Raw genomic sequence first — 22397 nt, forward strand, 5'->3', positions numbered from 1 at the left:
GCTCTCCTAATGTTTCCCTGTCTGTGCAATGCTTCCAACTCAGAACCAACCAGAGAAAGCCAAATATGCTTCCCAACTGATCACTTGTCTTCTTTCCCCAGGTCAACAGACTAACTGGGGCCTGCCGGAAGCCTTCCTTGTTTTCCACTATAAAGTCTTCCCCCTCCTTGCCTACCCTTGAGTCTGTCTTAGGCATGACAGTGACTAACTTCCTGGCCAAAGCAAGCTCTGAATCAACAGTCTCTGCTTGTTCTCTTTTGGGTATTTGTGGTCTTTGAAGCATTCTGAGAGCCTGCCATGTGTGACAGAAGGACTTGGCATTGCAGTGGGGGTGGAGGCAGGGAAGTTGGGGACAGAGGGGGGTGAGATCTGGAACTGGAAGAGGGGTACTTTCAACTTTATTGGAAATAGCTAGGGATGCAGAAAAAGGGCACAGGTGGCCCTTCCAGCCATGGCCTGAGGGTCCACTGGAGAAAAGGGGAAGGAAACGAAGAAAAACAGCCAGCAGTGAGCAGGCACGTGAAGATGGGCTGCATGTGGCTTGGGTTGAGAGCTGCGTTTGCCAGCTGTTCTAGAACATGGAAGTGGAGGAGGGTGGTGCATGTGGTGCCAGTGACATCTACAATGAACAGAGAGCAAAGAGGGACAGTTCTGCAGCCTGGAGAAGTGCTTCAACGAGGCCCACAAGAGATTCGCTGTGCAGCTGGTCTCTAGGTGGACGAGGTCCACGTGAGGGACCTAGCGGTGGGAGACATGGTGCAGATTCACTAGAACAGTAGTCTGCAATGGACCAGCTACAGATCCTCTGACACTAGCTCAAGATGGAGGAGAGCATCCTCAACACACAGTAGGAAATGGTGAAGAAGACACTGCCTTGAGACCCCATGTTGCTTCTGGGTCCTAGGTGACCACAGCTGGCCTTAGCTCCAAAGCAGCCTCCTCCTGTCTTTGCTGACTTATGAAACAAAGAGCAAAGATGATGTAAAGAAAACAGATTCTCATAGGACCAGAAAAGGCAAAAACAATCCAAGAAAGCAAAGACAAATGCTGCAGGCTGAGACATTAATAACGCCAAAGAGTAGCTGATCCTGTAAGATAACCTCTCAGTTATCCATAAGGCAACCGGCAAATACGGTTTGCTAATGGCTTTTCTCACTTTGTCTTCCTAAGGACTAACTTTGTCCTGTGGACTTTTGGAGCTGGGGAGAACAAGTGGACTTTAGATTGCACTGCCGTTTACATAGAATATGTTGTTCAGTTTTTCACTGTTGGAATAACAGGGCTGGTGATGGCTATCCTAGAAAACCTTCCATTTGCAATCCCTCTTTCCTTGGCTTATTCTGTAAAGAAAATAACAAAAGATAACTTACTAAGATACTTGGAAGCTTTTGAAACCACAGGAAATGCAGTAATCATTTGCTCAGATAAAATAAGAACATTGACTATTAACAGAATGATAGTCCAGGCTTACATTGATGAGATCATTATAAAACAATTCTCAGATCTAAGTCTGCTCCAGACCCATTTCGGAATATCTTTTTAACAAATATTGTGTTAGTTTTTCTTATAATTCTAACTTTTTCTTTAAGATATCAAGGGTCTACCACAACGGACTGGCAATAAAATAAAATATGTGTTGTTAGGGTTTATTCTGCATTTTTAAATGAGCTATGAGAAAGAAAGGAAAAAAAAGAAAGAAGAAGGAAGGATGGATGGAAGGAAAGAAGGAGAGGGAAAGCCAACATGAGAGTCTATAAAAGTATATACCTTCTACTCATAGAAGAAATCCATGACTACAGCCTGAAAACTGCCTAATGGAGGTTTCCATTGGTCGTCAAAGGAGCCTAGGACTATCACTTAACAGATGATGTCATATCCTACCAATATCATTCTTAAAAATGACAATCTCACAAATACAGTTAAAGTTGTCAAGTGAGAGTAAGAATGTTTATGACAGCATCTCTAGATGCCTTCGATTTCAATAGACTCTCAATGTTGTAGCCACAATTGTAGCCTTCATAGGAGCATGTGTTGTCCAGGAACCTCCTCTTAAAGCTGTACCTAATCTTTGGGTGTATCTCATAGTGGATGCTTTTGCTTTCTTTGAACGCAAGTGAAAAGCCTATGGAGTCACCTTTGCTTCTTAAACCTTATGGAATGGGAATCTGTCTTGTTCATTTCCATTACAAAATTGATGAGTTCATAGTCACTTTTAGTCTCATTTTTGTTGGTGAAATCTTTTTTAATTTTGATAGTAGAAGAAACACTGCCCTACATGTTCCTCCTCCTACCTGTTATGCAATGATATGTAATACTTCTGTGATGTAACTTTTTTTTTCATTTTTTATTTCTTATTTTTTTATAAACATATAATGTATTTTTATCCCAGGGGTACAGGTCTGTGAATCGCCAGGTTTACACACTTCACAGCACTCACGATAGCACATACCCTCCCCAATGTCCATAACCCCCTCCCCCTCTCCCAACCCCACCTCCCCCCAGCAACCCCCAGTTTGTTTTGTGAGATTAAGAGTCACTTATGGTTTGTCTCCCTCCCAATCCCATCTTGTTTCATTTATTCTTCTCCTATCCCCCTAACCCCCCATGTTGCATCTCCACGTCCTCATATCAGGAAGATCATATGATAGTTGTCTTTCTCCGATTGACTTATTTCACTAAGCATGATACCCTCTAGTTCCATCCACATCATCGCAAATAGCAAGATTTCATTTCTTTTGATGGCTGCATAGTATTCCATTGTGTATATATACCACTCTTCTTTATCCATTCATCTGTTGACGGACATCTAGGTTCTTTCCGTAGTTTGGCTATTGTAGACATTGCTGCTATAAATATTCGGGTGCACATGCCCCTTCGGATCGCTACGTTTGTATCTTTAGGGTAAATTACCAGTAGTGCAATTGCTAGGTCATAGGGTAGTTCTATTTTCAACATTTTGAGGAACCTCTATGCTGTTTTCCAGAGTGGTTGCACCAGCTTGCATTCCCACCAGCAGTGTAGGAGGGTTCCCCTTTCTCCGCATCCTTGCCAGCATCTGTCATTTCCTGACTTGTTAATTTTAGCCATTCTGACTGGTGTGAGGTGATATCTCATTGTGGTTTTGATTTGTATTTCCCTGATGCCGAGTGACGTGGAGTAATTTTTCATGTGTCTGTTGGCCATCTGGATGTCTTCTTTGCAGAAATGTCTGTTCATGTCCTCTGCCATTTCTTGATTGGATTATTTGTTCTTTGGGTGTTGAGTTTGCTAAGTTCCTTATAGATTTTGGAAACTAGCCCTTTATCTGATATGTCGTTTGCAAATATCTTCTCCCATTCTGTCAGTTGTCTTTTGGTTTTGTTAACTGTTTCCTTTGCTGTGCAAAAGCTTTTGATCTTGATGAAATCCCAATAGTTCATTTTTGCCCTTGCTTCCCATGCCTTTGCCAATGTTCCTAGGAAGATGTTGCTGCGGCTGAGGTCGAAGAGGTTGCTGCCTATGTTCTCCTCAAGGATTTTGATGGATTCCTTTCTCACATTGAGGTCCTTCATCCATTTTGAGTCTGTTTTCGTGTGTGGTGTACGGAAGTGGTCCAATTTCATTTTTCTGCATGTGGCTGTCCAATTTTCCCAGCACCATTTTTATTCAAGAGGCTGTCTTTTTTCCATTGGACATTCTTTCCTACTTTGTTGAGGATTAGTTGTGATGTAACTTTTTAATTAAATTAATGCCAGGAAGCTTCATGAAAAAATATATTTGAGAGACTTTCAATAATAGTATCTTTCACCTAATTGTCAGGGACATGCATCGTGTACAATTTTGCATTGTGCAATGGGAGACAAGGGTTTAGCTGCACAAATCTTAGTCCAGACACCTGGTTACAATGCATTTTTCTAGGAGTACCTGTGTTAATGTAGCACAATTCTTTTTTTTTTTTTTAAGATTTTGTTTATTTATTTAACAGAGAGAGACACAGCAAGGGAGGGAACACAAGCAGAGGGAGTTGGAGAGGGAGAAGCAGGCTTCCCACCAAGCAGGAAGCCAGATATGGGGCTTGATCCCAGGACCCTGCTGAGCCAAAGGCAGACATTTAACAACTGAGCCACCTTGGCACCCCAATGTAGTGCAATTAACAATTAAAAATTTCAAATGATTGTGTGGTGCTTATTATAAGACATTCATTGAAGGAAAAGAGCAAATTTACTAACAAAGTTCAGGAATCATAATTTAAAGTTAAAAGCAAAGATCCATTTTATCCTTTTTCTAAAATATTATTTTTATAATAAGCATGTAATTTGAGTTATCCTCAATGCTACATTTTAAGGGTATTGAGAATGGTGAATATTTTAGACAAAGTTATATTTTAGAGAGGTAATGTGACAGTTATTTATAACTAAAATATAGATACAAGAAATTTTAACTATTGTACTTCCTTTGTTTTTTTTAGTAGAGTTCCAAGGGCAAAATTATGAATTAATTAATATTTGAATATGTTTTATAAATAAAAATCAATTTTCTATACTATGCAAAATAAAGACATATTCAAAAGGCCATGTACCTTGTTGGTGGGAATGCAAACTGGTGAAGCCACTTTGGAAAACAGTTTGGGGATTCCTCAAAAAGTTAAAAATAGAATTACCCTATGATCCAGCAGTTGCACTACTAGGTATTTATCCAGAGGACACAGAAATACTGCTTCGAAGAGGAACATGCACCTCAATGTTTATAGCAGCATTATCAACCATAGCCAGTTATGGAAAGAGCACAAATGTCTACCGACTGATGAATGGATAAAGAAGTTGTGGGATATATACACCTACAATGAAATATTACTCAGTCATCAAAAAGCATGAAATCTTATCTTTTGCAACAATGTGGATGGAGCTAGAGTGTATTATGCTAAGCAAAATAAGTCAGTCAGAGAAAGATAAATACCATATGATTTCACTCATGTGGAACTTAAGAAACAAAACAGATAAACATGAGAAGAGGGAAAAAAAAGGTAGGCAAGCCAAAAGAGACTGTTAACTATAGTGAACAAACTGAGAGTTGCTGGAGGGGAGGTGGGCAGGGAATGGGCTAAATGAGTGTTAGGTATCAAAGAGGACACCTGTTGTGGTGAGCACTGGGTGTTACATGGAAGTGATGAATCACTAAATTCTACTCCTGAAACTAAGATGACACTATATGTTAACTAACTGGAATTAAAATAAAAACCTGATTGCATGGAGCACTGGGTGTTGTACATAAACAATGAATCTTGGAAAACTGCATCAAAAACTAATAATGCATTTAATGTTGATTAACATAACACAATTAAAAAAAGAAATTAAAAAAAGAAATTTTTAAAAAACTTGAAACAAAACAAAAAAGCCATGTATCTTCTTTGAAAGTGTATTATTATTTTTTAAATTTATCATAGATAAGCAATATGTATTATTTTAAGAACACAGGTAACATGAGTGTTTTCTAAAAATACAGATGATGGTAATCTAATGTCATGACCTTTGAAATAATTTGTACTTTTGTATTTTGTATTGTATTTTGTACTTTATGTGTTTATGTATTTATCATTATGCCTTTACCATATGTACATACATAAATTTATGTATTATGTATTTATATTACATCTTTACCATTATTAAAGAAAAGTAGAAAAACTAAAAATGCCGAAAATATTTTCTCTATTTGTCATCTGACCCAAGTTACCACTGTAGCTGGTCCTTGCCATGTATTTGAAATGTGGCCAAAACCCTGTAAAGAAACCAAAGTACAGGGTTAAGAGAATTACTGGAAGTAAGGTAAGGTAAACAATTAGTGGGAGTAAAGTAAGGAAAACAATTAAACAATTGACTTTTTGTTTATGTGATAAATGTAATTACTGAAATTGCTTTACTTTTTACTTTAGACACCTTTGTCTGAGTTAACTTTAAGATTCTAACTGGAGAGTTTCATGTTCTGGTTTGTCACCAAACCCCAGAAATGTCACACTTAATTATCTACTACCAGAGAACAACTGAATCTATCCCTCTTTTCATTTCAGTTTGGCTGTTCTGCATACCAAATTTGAAATGATATCAAAATCTAGGGCATATTACCTAAATACAATGAGTCAAAGCACTATTAGTGCTTTGCCTTCTTATCTATGTAGATTTTTTCAGTAAATCAAGAATTTGCTGAAAGCCCCGGTGTGGACAGCATTGTTCTAAATATTTTAAAGTGTTACAGAGAACAGAGAAATGCTTCTTGTCTTCTGGCAACTTCTGTAAAAAGCAACCTTCGCAGAGCATATATACTGGTCAATAAAGACTAATTTTACATCAAAGAACCCACAGAACTTCTGAATACACAGCTGATGACCTCACATGTGCCAGAGAATTCTGTGAGAATCAAGGTGGCCCAACCTAAAATAAACTTATTTTACTTCTGACCTTGTAAAACCCAGCATTTTACTAACGGATATTGCTATTTCCTACAAAGGATAGATTATCCTTTCATCATGACGGCCGTGATTTATATTCTTGGACACGTCATGACAAGAACCATCTAAGCAAGTCTAGTAGTAGAACCCAAACGCAAAGTCTCCTAAGAAACTGTGCACTTTGATTTTAACTTAAAGACATGTTACCTTTAAACAGAGAAAAGGACAGTTTTTTTAAAGTTAAAAAAGAAGGAAAGAAAAGACTTGAGTTTATTTGAGAATAACAGAGGAATTGCAATTCCGAACAAGTAAGTCATGATGAACCATAGGCAAGTCTGAATATACACAGGGAAGGTCAGCTTTTATCACATTTTAAAAAGCAATTGTCTGTGTGTGGGGGGGGGTGGTGTTGATGGTGTGTGTAAAATAAGTAAAGGGGATTAAGCAGACACTTACCACAAGGAGCACTGAGTAATGTACAGAGTTGTTGAATCACTATATAGTACAACTGAAACTAATATAACACCGCATGTTAACTATACTAGAATTAAAATATTTTAAAAGGCTTTTTAAAAAGGTAATTGGGGAGGGTTGTTCCAAACAAAACTGTATTGGAGAATAGGAGTTTGAGGGGGTTGTGACTAACACTTTGTGGCTGAGGCAGGGGACGGGGTCTTCTTTCCTTAAAGGCAGATTAATTTCTTTGTGAAGAGTTCTCTCCTGGTCCTCCTGGGTGGCTCAGTGGTTTAAGCCTCTGCCTTTAGCTCAGGTCATCATCTCAGGTTCTTGGGATGGAGCCCTGCTTTGGGCTCTCTGCTCAACAGGGAGCCTGCTTCCCCCAGCCCCTGCCTTCCTCTCTGCCTACTTGTGATCTCTGTCTATCAAATACATAAATAAAATCTTTAAAAAAAAAAAAAGAAAAGAAAAGTGTTCTCACTTTGTTGAAATGATTCTTGTTTTCCTTCTTCCTCCTGGTTCGCTCAACAGCAATGTGTGGAACATGCATGAGAGCTCCCCCTTCTGGGCTACCTGACTCCATTTTAAATGAGGTTTCCTTTATGTATTTTCACAGAAAAATTGAAAATTTTCTTTTCTGGATGATTTGAATGCTTCTATACAAAATCAAGGGATTTTAAAAAATCCATTTGCTGATTTTTGTGATTAATACATTTAAAATAATCAGTGAATTTTTAACAAATTGATGTGTTAATGGAGCTTATATTTGAAAGTTTTGGAGAATGGCTAACCTTCAGATACCATGTAATGGGGTATGCTATAATGTATGGAGCAGTTAAATCCAAGAGTCATTATTTGTTTCTGGCTACTATATAACATATTTGCTACTATTTTTCTGCATTACGAATGAAATGAATTGTAAAATGAATGAATGAAATGATTGACTTAGAAAATAAACTTTTAGAAAACTTTATAAAACAGTAGAGCTGTTCACATTCTGAAAAAAAAAATAAAAGGGTGATATTAGCAGTAATCATGCTTCTTAAATATTTGTCCTTGTATCAGAGAGATTGTTAACAGATTATACTCCTGAGGAGGGAGGGAGGGCTTCTCGTTCTAACTCTCACTTTTTCCCTTCCTTCTGTAAACAGTCTGGAGTCTACCACCAGAAGGGGGAATCCCTCTTCATCAACAGCTCTCTAGAACAGGGAAGTTAATCTGCTAAGTCCATAACCCCTTGGCTCATCTGCCCACATCTCTTCTCACCTTCTAGGTGCAGGAATCAAATCCATAGTGGCCTGGTAATAAAAAACTAGTTGCAGGGCAGAAGAATCTCAGCTCATGCTAAAAGAAGACTTCAGCTCATGTCCATAGGGCAACAAGTCTTCATGGTCACAGAAAGGATGGGACTGTCCTCTATCAGCACTGGTTGACATTTAACTTTTTTTGTGTCACCCCCCCACCCCCCCGCCACAGTCCCCTGCCAACCCTCAGAATTGCCATACGAGATGATTTCAGTCTGATTAGTTCACAAGCATACAATTCTCTTGAGGGAGAGGACTTGTGTCTTGCCTTTATTCATATCCCTGCTCACCCTTCCTTGCCCCTGACTGACATCTTCCAGCGCTGAGACAAACTCTGCTGGCTCCTGCTGGCAAAGAATTTGCATCACTTTCAGTTCACTGTAGCCAAGTCCTGGTGAATAAGTTTAATACAACAGAAACCTTAGAGCCTTAGAAACACGGAGGGATTACTTGTGGGGCCTTTGACAAAGAGAGATATAGCTCATTAGCCTCGTGACCCTATCCCATCCCATAGACAAGAAGATCTGCGCTCCATTATTAATCTTACTTAATTGACATTAAATGATAATGTGACTTGGCTTTTAAAGCCTTCCAAAATCCATCCCACCATGCCTCTCTAAATTTGCTTCCTAATATTCTGTGATCATGAAACAGATTCTTATTTTAATCTAAACAATTTGCATAATATTCATTGAATGCCTAGCTGATTGCCGGCAGTTTACTATGCACTAGGAGTAAGTGAGACAAAGTTTCTGCCCTAATGGAGCTCAGAACAAGTCAGGGAAATCAAACACATTAAGTAAATATAATACAATAGTAATAATAATAATCACTAACTTTCCTAAGCACTTTATATAGTCCAGGCATCATTCTAAACATTGTATATCCACTCCTTTAAACCTCACAACTATTAAAAGAGAAAAACCAATCCCCAAATGGAATAATTTACTCCCCACAACAGCCAATCAAGACTTAATCATAGTTTTAACCTCTCCCCATGATGTGACCTTTTAAAAGTCAATCTAAAATTTTCTGATTAGTACTAGTGAGGTAATCTGCATGATGAAAACCCTGTTAGATCCTTCCCCACCCCAAGAAAAAATGTTCTGGCCCCAAATCAATCTTTCTTTTCTTTTGCTAGTCACTCTTTTCCCTTCCTTCCTTTTTAAAAAAAAATTTTAAAGATTTTTTAAGATTTTATTTATTTTTAAGATTTGTTAAAAGATTTTATTTATTTATTTATTTGGAAGAGAGAGAACAAGAGCATGCGCATGCAGAGAATAACAGAGGAAGAGGGAATCTGAAGCAAACACTATGCTGAGTTCAGAGCCCTCCATGGTCTCCCTCCCACAACCACAAGATCATGACCTGAGCAGAAACTAAGACACCCAGACACCCTTCCCTATTCTCCTTATAAAAATCTTCCATTCTGGGGGCACCTGGGTGGTTCAGTGGGCTAAAGCCTCTGCCTTCAGCTCAGGTCATGATCTCAGGGTCCTGGGATCCAGCCCCACATCGGGCTCTCTGCTCAGCAGGGAGCCTGCTTCCCTCTCTCTCTGCCTGCCTCTCTGCCTACTTGTGATCTCTCTGTCAAATAAATAAATAAAATCTTAAAAAAAAAATCTTCTGTTCTGTACACTACCTCTAAGCAGAATCTTTCTACATGCTGGATGAGATGCTGCCTGTTTCATGAATCACCTAATAAAACAAATTAGATTTTCAAATTTACTCAAGCGAATTTTGTTTTTTTAATATAAGAAACCTATGAGGTAGGTATCATCAGTATCTTTATTTTATAGCTGAACTACAGAGAAATTTTCCAAGATCACATAGCTTGACAGACTGAGTAATTGAACCTTAAGCACTCTTTACCCACTACATTCTATGGTAATTAGAAAAGCAGTATAGTAGAGATGTGAACAATGTGTTGTGTGAGCAGAAAGCTGTTATTCTGCTTGGAGGTACTGGAAATTACATCACTGAGACAGTATCACCCTATTCTTTATGTATGCCCTATCTCCTTTTAGAAAGTGACTGGGCCAGCTTACACCAAAAATGCATACATTAAAGTAATGATAAAATAGAAATTAGGGGATCAGGACCACAGAAAATGTAAATATTGTGAGAAAAATTAAGACCAGAGGAAAAATAAATTTGGTCCAAAAATAGCAGCTTAATGTTAACTATACATAAAGAAGGAGAAAGAGAAGAAGAAGGAGAAGAAAGAAGAAGACAAAGAGGAAGAAAAGGAGGAGGTGGAGAAGGAGAAGAAATTATGACCTACCCAAAAGGGTGTAGGAGAAGAATAACAAGAAGGAGAAGAAGAAAAAAGAAGGAGAGAAACAAGAACAAGAACAAGGAGGAAGAGAAGGAGAGTAATAATGAGAAGGATAAGAGTTTAGTCATACCATACTTTGACATGTATGAGCTCTCTGGTGGTCAAAGAGAAAAGGAAATCATGGTCAATTGCATAATATTTGTTGTCATAAAGGAAAATACAAACCAGTTCATAAAGGGGAAAACAAGTCTTAGAACTATTTTCTCAAACAAAGTTTTCAAGTGGGAGTTTTATTAGCGTCACCGAGAACTATAGTAGAAACCATGTCTCCTACAACACTCTTATAACAAATGTAATAGATTTTATACGGCATTTTCTTAAACATTCATTGATAAAAGTCAAGGACATTGCAAAAATGCAACTCAGCAAATAAAGCCCATTAAGGATACTGCTGTCTGAATTGAGAATCCTCTAGTGTAAGGATGTTGAGATGCATCTAGAAAAATCCTCATTTTTGAGGATTTGAGTCTAGAAAAATCCTAACACCAAAAGAAGAAACAAGAAAAGAACGTCCGAGGAGGAAAAACAGCATGATGTACATGTTAGTGTGGTTTCTCTTGTCTGTATATGTGAGGAGAAAAGAATGGAGAGGAAGTCAGTTGGTGAGCAAACCTTTGTTGAATGCCTGCTGTGTCTGGCCTTATACAAGCCTCTAGGATATGCCAGTAAACAGAACAAAGTCCCTGCTCTCCAGGAGCTTACATTTTAATGTATGGGCATGGCAGGGGTTAGCAAGTCAAACAAACAACAAATATGGAAACAAATAAGTAGCTTCATATGAGTGCTGCTAATTATGATGAAGAAAACAAAGTACAGTAACTGAGTGTGTTGGGCATTCAGAAGGCAGCTATATAAATATCAGTGAAGTACTTTCTCAGGAAGAAGTGAATGTAAAGGCAGGAAACAAGATGGGTTTAATTCTAAGTGTAATGAAAGCCATTTGAGTGTTTTAAGCAGGAAGTTGACCTGATGTGATTTATGTTTCAAAAAGTCACTGGTTTGGGGCACCTGGGTGGCTCAGTGGGTTAAAGCCTCTGCCTTTGGCTGGGGTCATGATCTCAGGGTCCTGGGATCAAGCCCCACATCAGAATTTCTTCTCAGTGGGGAGCCTGCTTCTCCCTCTCTGCCTGCCTCTCTGCCTACTTGTGATCTCTGTCTGCCAAATAAATAAATAAATAAAAATCACTGGTTTGATGTCCACAATAGCCAAACTATGGAAAGAATCTAGATGTCCATCAACAGATGAATGGATAAAAAAGATGTGGTACGTATATACAATGGAATACTATGCAGCCATCAAAAGAAATGAAATCTTGCCATTTGTGATGACATGGATGGAACTACAGGGTATTGTGCTTAGCAAAATAAGTCAGTCAGAGAAAGACAATTATCATATGATCTCCCTGATATGAGGAAACTGAGAGGCAACGTGAGGGGTTTGGGGGGTAGGAAAAGAATAAGTGAAACAAAACGGGATCGGGAGGGAGACAAACCATAAAAGACTCTTTTTTAAAAGATTTTATTTATTTATTTGACAGAGAGATAGAGAGAGAGCACAAGTAAGTGGAGCGGCAGGCAGAGGGAGACAGAGAAGCAGGCTCTCCGCTAAGCAGGGAGCCCAACTCGGGGCTCAATCCCAGGACCCTGGAATTATGACCTGAGCCGAAGGCAGCCACTTAACCAACTGAGCCACCCAGGTGCCCCAAAGACTCTTAATCTCACAAAAAAAACTGAGGGTTGCCAGGGAAGGGGGTTAAGGAGAGGGTGGTGGGGTTATGGACATTGGGGAAGGTATGTGCTATGGTTAGTGCTGTGAAGTGTGTAAACCTGGAGATTCATAGACCTGTACCCCTGGGGCTACTAATACATTTTATGTTAATAAAAAAATAAATAAAATTTTTAAAAAGTCACTGGTTAAAGTGCAGAGGACGGAACAGATGGGCTCTGAGAGAGAAGAGTGTTGGCAGACACTAGTTAAGAGGCTGCTTCAAGAGTCCAAGGAAGAGATTATGCTGAGTGAAATAAGTCAAGCAGAGAGAGTCAAGTATCATATGGTTTCACTTATTTGTGGAGCATAGCAAATAACATGGAGACATGGGGAGATGGAGAGGAGATGGGAGTTGAGGGAAATTGGAAGGGGAAGTGATGAGAGACTATGGACTCTGAAAAACAATCTGAGGGTTTTGAAGGGGTAGGGGGTGGGAGGTTGGGGGAGCCAGGTTGTGGGTATTAAGGAGGGCACGTATTGCATGGAGCACTGGATGTGATGCAAAAACAATGAATTCTGTCATGCTGAAAAGAAATTAAAAAATATTTTTTTCTAAAATCAAAAAAAAAAAAAAAGAGTCCAAGGAACATAGGGTGGTTTAGACTTGGGTTGTACATATTTTGGAAATGAAACCAATAAGGGCTATAAAAGAGAAGAATCAAAGATGTCATACATTTGCTTTACCAAGTGAATGAGTAGATAATGTGCCATTTTCTGAGATAGGTTAAAAATAAAAAATGGGAGTGGGTAAGTAAGTATTTCTATCTTGAGATGACAACTATACATCCAAGTGTCATTTGGATAGTTAAGAATTCAAGGAAGAAATATAAGAACTGGAAATACAGAGAACATACTTTTAAAATGTTAGTTACATTGCAAAATGTAGCTGTATTCTGTTGTCTTTGTAGACAAAGGCATTTTTTTTTAAAGATTTTATTTATTTATTTGACAGAGATCACAAGTAGGGAGAGAGGCAGGCAGAGAGAGAGGAGGAAGCAGGCCCCCCGCCAAGCAGAGAGCCCGATGTGGGGCTCGATCCCAGGACCCTGGGATCATGACCCGAGCGAAAGGCAGAGGCTTTAACCCACTGAGCCACCCAGGCGCCCCAGACAAAGGCATTTTATATTTAAAACCATGAGTCCATTCATCAATCTGGGAAAAACATAAATGACATCAGTGAGAAATTTAAGGTGGCAGAGAAATAGGGGGACTCTGAGCTTCTCTTGTCCTTTGAGCACAGCTAGATCAACATCTAATCATTTTGAGCAACTAGGAATATGATCTCAGGGTTAAGAAAACAATCTGCAGGGGCGCCTGAGTGGCTCAGTGGGTTAAGCCGCTGCCTTCGGCTCGGGTCATGATCTCAGGGTCCTGGGATCAAGCCCCGCGTCGGGCTCTCTGCTCAGCAGGGAGCCTGCTTCCCTCTCTCTCTCTCTGCCTGCCTCTCTATCTACTTGTGATCTCTCTCTCTGTCAAATAAATAAATAAAATATTAAAAAAAAAAAAAAAAGAAAACAATCTGCACAGTTGGTGGGACCGAATGTGGCAGATGTGAGCTTTGGAGCCATGAACTGGGGGACAGGAAAACCACCCACAATGAAGGTGAGGGAACCCTTTTTGAGGAGCAAAGTCAGGGAGAGGGAGAAAGTGGGAGAGAACACAGTGGGTAGGGATTACACAATAAGCCATGGTGTGAGATCCACTGTGTCACACAGGAAGAGATCACTCCCCTTCTTGGAGGACATTTAGAAGAAAGTATTTGCCCTCTCCAAGGACAAAAGTCCAACTGGGAGCCACTGAGTGGCGCTCAATAGTGGGGTCAGAGGTGTGCACAGAGGGCAGAAAAACCTCTTAACAACTTTATACTGTGAGCCACAGTAGTCTTAAACCTCTCTGTGCACTCAGCAGCTGCTTTTCTGCTGCAGAACTGACCAGAGAGCAGAGATCTGGGCAAGCTGCAGTTAATCTGGCCACTGTTTTTCATTGTATGCCTCTGTATGACCGCTTTTCTGGGACGCAAGAGAATAGGGGGCTGAGTCGTGTGCAGAGGGCAGATAACCTGGTTCGAGCTTTTTGCTGAGCATTATAATAAGCTCTACCCTCAGCAAGCACACTGTACTTTTTCAGGACTAGATGGTGCTTGAAGAAAGTCTTTCCCCTGGGGGAGGGGAGTGGGCCCACACTTTGCCAGGCCCTTTAAAACTTGGTGTTTTGAATCCCAGCCACCAACCAGAGATCAAACACAGGAAACCGGTGGCTCTATGTGCACCCACAGCCTGGGAACAGACAGGTTAAGGACAGGGAAGTGACAAAAAGCTGGGGCACAGGAGATTGTTCTCTTTTCTCAGAGAACCTCTCCTCTCCATCTCCACATGTCCTCCGTGTTATTCCTTATGCTCCAAAATAAGTGAGACCATATGATACTTGACTCTCTCTGCTTGACTTACTTCACTCAGCATAATCTCTTCCAGTCCCGTCCATGTTGCTACAAAAGTTGGATATTCATCCTTTCTCATGGAGGCATAATACTCCATCGTGTATATGTACCACATCTTCCTTATCCATTCGTCCATTGAAGGGCATCTTGGTTCTTTCCACAGTTTGGAGACCATGGCCATTGCTGCTATAAACATTGGGGTACAGATGGCTCTTCTTTTCACTACATTTGTATCTTTGGGGTAAATACCCAGCAGTGCAATTGCAGGGTCATAGGGAAGCTCTATTTTTAATTTCTTGAGGAATCTCCACACTGTTCTCCAAAGTGGCTGCACTAACTTGCATTACCACCAACAGTGTAAGAGGGTTCCCCTTTCTCCACATCCTCTCCAACACATGTTGTTTCCTGTCTTGCTAATTTTGGCCCTTCTAACTGGTGTCAGGTGGCATCTCAATGTGGTTTTAATTTGAATCTCCCTGATGGCTAGTGATGATGAACATTTTTTCATGTGTCTGATAGCCATTTGTATGTCTTCATTGGAGAAGTGTCTGTTCATATCTTCTGCCCATTTCTTGATATAATTATCTGTTTTGTGTGTGTTGAGTTTGAGGAGTTCTTTATAGATCCTGGATATCAGCCTTTTGTCTGTCCTGTCATTTGCAAATATCTTCTCCCATTCCGTGGGTTGCCTTTTTGTTTTGTTGACTGTTTCCTTTGCTGTGCAGAAGCTTTTGATCTTGATAAAGTCCCAAAAGTTCATTTTCGCTTTTGTTTCCTTTGCCTTTGGAGACATATCTTGAAAGAAGTTGATGTGGCTGATGTCGAAGAGGTTACTGCCTATGTTCTCCTCTAGGATTCTGATGGATTCCTGTCTCACGTTGAGGTCTTTTATCTATTTCGAGTTTATCTTTGTGTACGGTGTAAGAGAATGGTCGAGTTTCATTCTTCTACATATCGCTGTCCAGTTTGCCCAGCACCATTTATTGAAGAGACTGTCTTTTTTCCATTGAATATTTTTTCCTGTTTTGTCGAAGATTATTTGACCATAGAGTTGAGGGTCCATATCTGGGCTCTCCACTCTGTTTCACTGGTCTGTGTGTCTGTTTTTATGCCAGTACCACGCTGTCTTTGTGATCACAGCTTTGTAGTAAAGCTTGAAATCGGGCAATGTGATGCCGCCAGTTTTGTTTTTGTTTTTCAACATTTCCTTAGCAATTTGGGGTCTCTTCTGATTCCGTACAAATTTTAGGATTATTTGCTCCAGCTCTTTGAAAAATACTGGTGGAATTTTAATTGGAATGGCATTAAAAGTATAGATTGCTCTAGGCAGTATAGACATTTTAACAATGTTTATTCTTCTGATCCAAGAGCATGGAACGGTCTTCCATCTTTTTGTGTCTTCTTCAATTTCTTTCATAAGTGTTCTGTACTTCCTCGAGTGCAGATCCTTTACGTCTTTGGTTAGGTTTATTCCCAGGTATCTTATGGTTCTTGGTGCTATAGTAAATGGAATCGATTCTCTAATTTCCCTTTCTGTATTTTCATTGTTAGGGTATAAGAAAGCCACTGATTTCTGTACATTGACTTTGTATCCTGGAACATTACTTAATTGCTGTATGAGTTCTAGTAGTTTGGGGGTGGAGTCTTTGGGGTTTTCCATATAAAGAATCATGTCATCTGTGAAGAGAGTTTGACTTCTTCCTTGCCAATTTGGATATCTTTTATTTCTCTTTGTTGTCTGATTGCCGTTGCTAAGGTTTCTAATACTATGTTGAACAAGAGTGGTGAGAGTGGCATCCTTGTCGTGTTCCTGATCTCAACAGGAAGGCTGCAAGCTTTTTCCCATTGAGGATGATATTTGCTGTGGGCCTTTCATAGATAGATTTTATGAAGTTCAGGAATGTTCCCTCCATCCCTATACTTTGAAGCTTTTTCATCAGGAACGGATGCTGGATTTTGTCCAATGCTTTTTCTGCATGAATTGAGAGGACCATGTAGTTCTTCCCTCTTCTCTTATTGATTTGTTCTATCACATTGATTGATTTGAGAATGTTGAACCAACCTTGTAACCCAGGGATGAATCCCACCTGGTCATGGTGGATAATCTTTTTAATGTGCTGCTGGATCCTATTTGCTAGGATCTTGTTGAGAATCTTAGCATCCACATTCATCAGTGATATTGGTCTGAAATTCTCCTTTTTGGTAGGGTCTTTGCCTGGTTTGGGGATCAGGGTAATGCTGGCTTCATAAAAAGAGTCTGGAAGTTTTCCTTCTGCTTCAATTTTTTAGAACAGCTTCAGGAGAATAGGTGTTATTTCTTCTTTGAAAGTTTGGTAGAATCCGTCAGGTCCTGGGCTCTTGTTTTTTGGGAGGTTTTGATCACTGCTTCAATCTCATTACTAGATATTGGTCTATACAGGTTGTCAATTTCTTCCTGGTTCAATTTTGGGAGTTTATAGTTTTCCAGGAATGCATGCATTTCATCTAGTTTGCTTAGTTTATTGGCATATAACTGTTGGTAATAATTTCTGATGATTGTTTCTATTTCCTTGGTGTTAGTTGTGATCTCTCCCTTTTCATTCATAATTTTATTAATTTGGGCTTTCTCTCTTTTCTTTTGGATTAGTGTGGCCAATGGTTTATCGATCTTATTGATTCTTTCAAAAAACCAGCTTCTAGTTTCATTGATACATTCTACTGTATCTCTGGTTTCTACCTCATTGCTCTCTGCTCTAATCTTGATTATTTCCCTTCTTGCGTGTGGAGTTGGTTTGATTTGTTGTTGATTCTCCAGTTCTTTAAGGTGTAGAGACAGCTGGTGTATTCTGGATTTTTCAGTTTTTTTGAGGGAGGCTTGGATGGCTATGTATTTCCCCCTTAGAACCGCCTTTGCTGTATCCCATAGGTTTTGGACCGAAGTGTCTTCATTCTCATTGGTTTCCGTGAATTGTTTAAGTTCGTCTTTGATCTCCTGGGTGATCCAAGCATTCTTAAGCAAGGTGGTCTTTAGCTTCCAGGTGTTTGAGTTCCTACTGAACTTTTCCTTGTGATTGAGTTCCAGTTTCAAAGCATTCTGATCTGAGAATATGCACGGAATAATGTCAGTCTTTTGGTATCGGTTGAGTCCTGCTTTGTTACCCAGTATGTGGTCTATTCTGGAGAAGGTTCCATGTGCACTTGAGAAGAATGAGTATTCTGTTGTTTTAGGGTGGAATGTTCTGTATATGTCTATGAGGTCCATCTGGTCCAATGTTTCATTCAATGCTCTTATTTCTTTATTAATTTTCTGCTTCGATGATCTGTCTATTTCTGAGAGAGGCATATTAAGATCTCCTACTATTATTGTATTCATATCAATATGACTCTATCTTGATTAATAGTTTTCTTATGTAATTGGGTGCTCCCATATTGGGGGCATAGATATTTACAATTGTTAGATAATCTTGGTGGATAGTCCCTTTAAGAATTATGTAGTGTCCTTCTGTATCTCTGACTACAGTCTTTAGTTTAAAATCTAATTTATCTGATATGAGAATCGCTACCCTGGCCTTCTTTTGAGGCCCATTGGCATGAAAGATGCTTCTCCATCCCTTCACTTTCAGTCTGGGTGTATCCTTAGGTTCAAAATGGGTCTCCTATAGACAACATATGGATGGGTCCTTTCGTTTTATTCAATCTGCAACCCTGTGTCATTTTATGGGCACATTTAGGCCATTCACATTGAGAGTGATTATTGAGAGATAGGTTTTTATTGACATCGTGTTACCTTTGAAGTCTTTCTGTCTGTAGATTGTTTCTATATTTCTGTTCAATGATATTCTTAGGATTTTTTCTCTTTTATGGGATCCCCCTTAATATTTCCTGCAGTGTCGGCTTGGTGGTTGCATAGTCTTTTAAGCCTTGCCGGTCTTGGAAACTCTTTATCTCTCCATCCATTTTGAATGTCAGTCTTGCTGGATAGAGTATTCTTGGCTGCTTGTTCTTCTCATTTAGTGCTCTGAATATATTTTGCCAGCCCTTCCTGGCTTGCCAGGTCTCTGGACAGGTCTAACATTATTCTAATGGGCTTTCCTCTGTATGTATGGAGCTTCTTTGTCCTAGCTGCTTTTAAGAGAGTCTGTCTTGAAACATAATTCCTCATTTTAACTATAAGGTTTCATGAGGACTTTTGAGAATCTAAAATCTTGGGGGGAAATCTCTCTGCCTCTAGTACATGAACGTTGTTTCCATTCGTGAGATTGGGAAAATTTTCATAGATAACTTCTTCCACTATATCTTCTAGACTTCTTTCTCTTTCCTCCCCTTCAGGGATTCCAATAATTCTGACATTGGAACCTTTCATGGCATCATTTATTTCCCTGATTCTTTTTTCGTGGCTTCTGAGCTCTTTGTTCCAGGCTTCCTCCTGACCCTTTCTCTCTATCTGTTTGTCCTCCAGATCACTAATTCTATCTTCTGTCTCAGTTACCCTAGCTTTTAGAGAATTTAGATTAGATTGGAACTCATTGAGAGCATTTTGAACATCATCCTTGGTGGCTTTCAGTTCTGCCCTAACATTGTGAACATCATCTCTGGTGGCTTTCAATTCTACCCTAATCAATTATGTTTGGTCATCCATGGCTCTCTCCAACCTAGCTATTGCCTGGATAATTGTTAGTCTGAATTCCTTTTCCAACATCTTGTCTATGTAGATAGCCATTAGCTCTGTTGCAGAAGTCCATCCTCTGTATTTTTCTTCTGTTGGGTATTCCTCCTCCTAGTCATTTTGGTAAGAGATGACTGAACAGATGCAGCTGGACTTATCGATTGTGGTGCAGTCAAGGTGCACCCTGGAATGCTTCTGTGCAATCAGGGTTCCCCACCCAAATGAGAGAAAAAAGAAAAGAAAAATAAATAGAGAAGAAGAAAGAAAAAAAAAGGAAAAGGAAAAAGGAAAAAAAATAAGAGAGAGAGAGAGACAGGGAAAAAAGGGAAGATAAAAGAGAAGGCTTAGCCCAAATGGGCCCCAAGGTAAGATTTATGAAGTAGACAAACAAAAACAGACAAACAAAAAGACTGATAAAAGTATATGACAGGAGAAAAAAATATATATACATAAGCAAAAAAAAAGGGAAGAACCTCATCAGAGAGAACCCCAAGTATAAGATTTATATATTATCAGGACAAACACAAATTCACAGAAACACTGGCAGAAGGAAAAATTGGGAGAGTGGTTATAAATTCTCAGTGTGGGTGAGGAAGGTTATTTGATTCTTCCTGGATGTATCTTGATGTTTTTGTTACGGGACTCAACTTTCCTAAGTTACAGGGGGATTAAAAACTGGTTTGCCTATAGGGGTAGCATTGATTGGGGAAAGGGGATTACCTTGAAGTTTAACTCTATATGAATATTAGAAAATAAAAATTAAAAAATAATAAATTAGACTAAACTAAGTTAAAATAAAAAAACGTAAAAAATAGAAAAGCAAAAGAAAAATACGGGTGCGTGTATCAAAAAGTTCAGGTTAGAAGGTTATTAAGGAATTTGATATACTGGACATCTCAGTGTGATGGTAAATAGGTTAAAAAATTATCTGTATGTATTTAAAAAAAAAAAGAAGAACCAGAAAACCAGAATATTGGTAAAGAGTTAAAAATAAAAATTGTATTTATGAAGTAGTGGTGGTTGTTCTCTTGTAGTCTTCTTTTTTTTTTTTTTTCTTCCTTCCTGGTTGGTTTTCTGGGGGAGGGGCCTGCCACGTGGGTTTTCAGACAATGATGTTCCCTGAGTTAGGTTCTCCTGCTCCCCTCAAGGGGGTGAGCTCTGAGGAAACTGTTTTTTTCAGGCTTTTGTTCTCTGGGGGTTTTTATGTTCTTTCATCTGTTTTCTCTTGCCTTGACAGCTTTTGATGGTTTTTGGAGGTTTAGAGGAGAGCAAATTGCACCCCGACCTCCCTCTCAGAGAGAAGCCTCAGAATGCTCTGCAGAGCTGCTGGCAGAGTCAGTTCTGAGTCACCGTCCCTGGGGATGCAGGAACTCCTTGTTGTACCCAATACCAGGGCAGTGGCGGCTGTCTGGGCAGCTCCAGACCACCAGAGAGGTTCCAAGTAGAGATCGCACACTGAGATTTTCCCGCTGTCCGGGGCTAGGAATGTCTGGTTTTTCCGGATGCTAGAGCTCCAGGCTAGCACCTATGAGCACCTCTCCCAGGGGAGAGTGTGGGACACGTGCGTTTCAGAATTGCTGTCTGGCCAGGCTCCTAGCCCCTCATGGGAGCCGGACCCCACTCATTCTCAGGTGCGCTGGCGGCTCAGGGACTGAGACCTGATTTCTCCGCCACACTCTCTCTGGCTCAGCACCAGGGGAGGCTGTCCTGGGTCCGGGGACTTAGGTCCCTGTCCCTAACTGCCCCGATTCCCACTATTTCCCCCCATGATCCTTTGCTCTTTTTTTTTTTTTTTTGAGTGCTTTCAACCAGACTCCAAGTTAATGCTGGTCCCCAGACGCAGGGCACTCTCATATTGGGGTATTACTTTCCAAAGGTCACCTCTGGTGGCTCCCTCCCCCTTTTGTTTATCTTCCAATATCAGTCCAATGTTCCTACTCTGCTTTACCTGCCACTGGCATCTTCTGCTCCTGTAGAGATCCAGACATGTATAATTCTGATCTCAGGCTGATTTCATGGGTGGTCGGAGTTCTTTGGTATGTAATCAGCTCACTTTAAGGTACAGGTTGAAACGGCGCCTCCTCCTACTTCCCCGCCATCTTGACTCCTCTCCTAGGACAAGGGGACCTTAACCTACAAGGGTAGACACATAAGGCTGGCAGGCCAGAAAGCGCCAGCATGATATATTCATTTAGCATGCTGAATATATCCAGCTAGGCTATTGTTCAGAATAAAAGTAGAGATAGAGTTTCCAGGACAAAGAAAAACTGAAGGAATTTCTTAACACTAAACCAGACCTGAAAGAAATATTAAAGGGGAAAAAAAAGAAATATTAAAGGGGATCCTTTAATATTTTAATATATATATTATATATAATATATTTAATATAATAAGTGAAGAGAAAGTTCAAAAGTAACAAAGACCGGAAAGGAACAGAGACATTCCACAGGAAGAGTGTTATAACAAGTAATAAAATGGCACTAAATTCTTATCTTTTAAAAATTACTCTGAATAAATGGACTAAAGCTTGAATAAAAAGACATAGGGTATCAGAATAGATTAAAAAAAAACAAACATGACTCATCGATATCCTGCTTACAAGAGACTCATTTTGGAACCAAATATACCTCCAGATTTAAAATGAGGAGTGGAGAAACATTTATCATGCCAATGACATCAAAAGAAGGCTGGAGTAGCCATCCTTATATCAGACAAACTACATTTTAAACCAAAGACTGTAATAAGAGTTGAAGAAGGACACTCTATCATAATAAAAGTGTCTATTCAAAGAGAAAAGCTAATAATTATAAACATTTGTGCTCCTAACTTGAGACCAGCCAAATATATAAAACAATTAATAACAAAATCAAAGAAACCTATTTATAATAAAATAATAATAGTAGGGGACTATAACTCCCTATTCACAGCAACAGAGAGATCATCTAAGCAAAAGATCAAAAGAAAACAAAGGCATTCAAAGCATTTCATCCTAAAGCAACAGAATATACACTCTTCTCAAATGCACATG

At 39.5% G+C, this 22397-nt stretch overlaps 1 pseudogene; it reads left to right on the plus strand.

The window, feature by feature from the left end:
* Window positions 1–578: 578 nt before the first annotated feature.
* Window positions 579–22397, plus strand: part of LOC123936943 — a 67334-nt pseudogene continuing 45515 nt past the window's right edge.

Source organism: Meles meles, chromosome 2 (genome assembly GCF_922984935.1).
Source record: "Meles meles chromosome 2, mMelMel3.1 paternal haplotype, whole genome shotgun sequence".
In the NCBI taxonomy this organism is placed as follows: Eukaryota; Metazoa; Chordata; class Mammalia; order Carnivora; family Mustelidae; genus Meles; species Meles meles.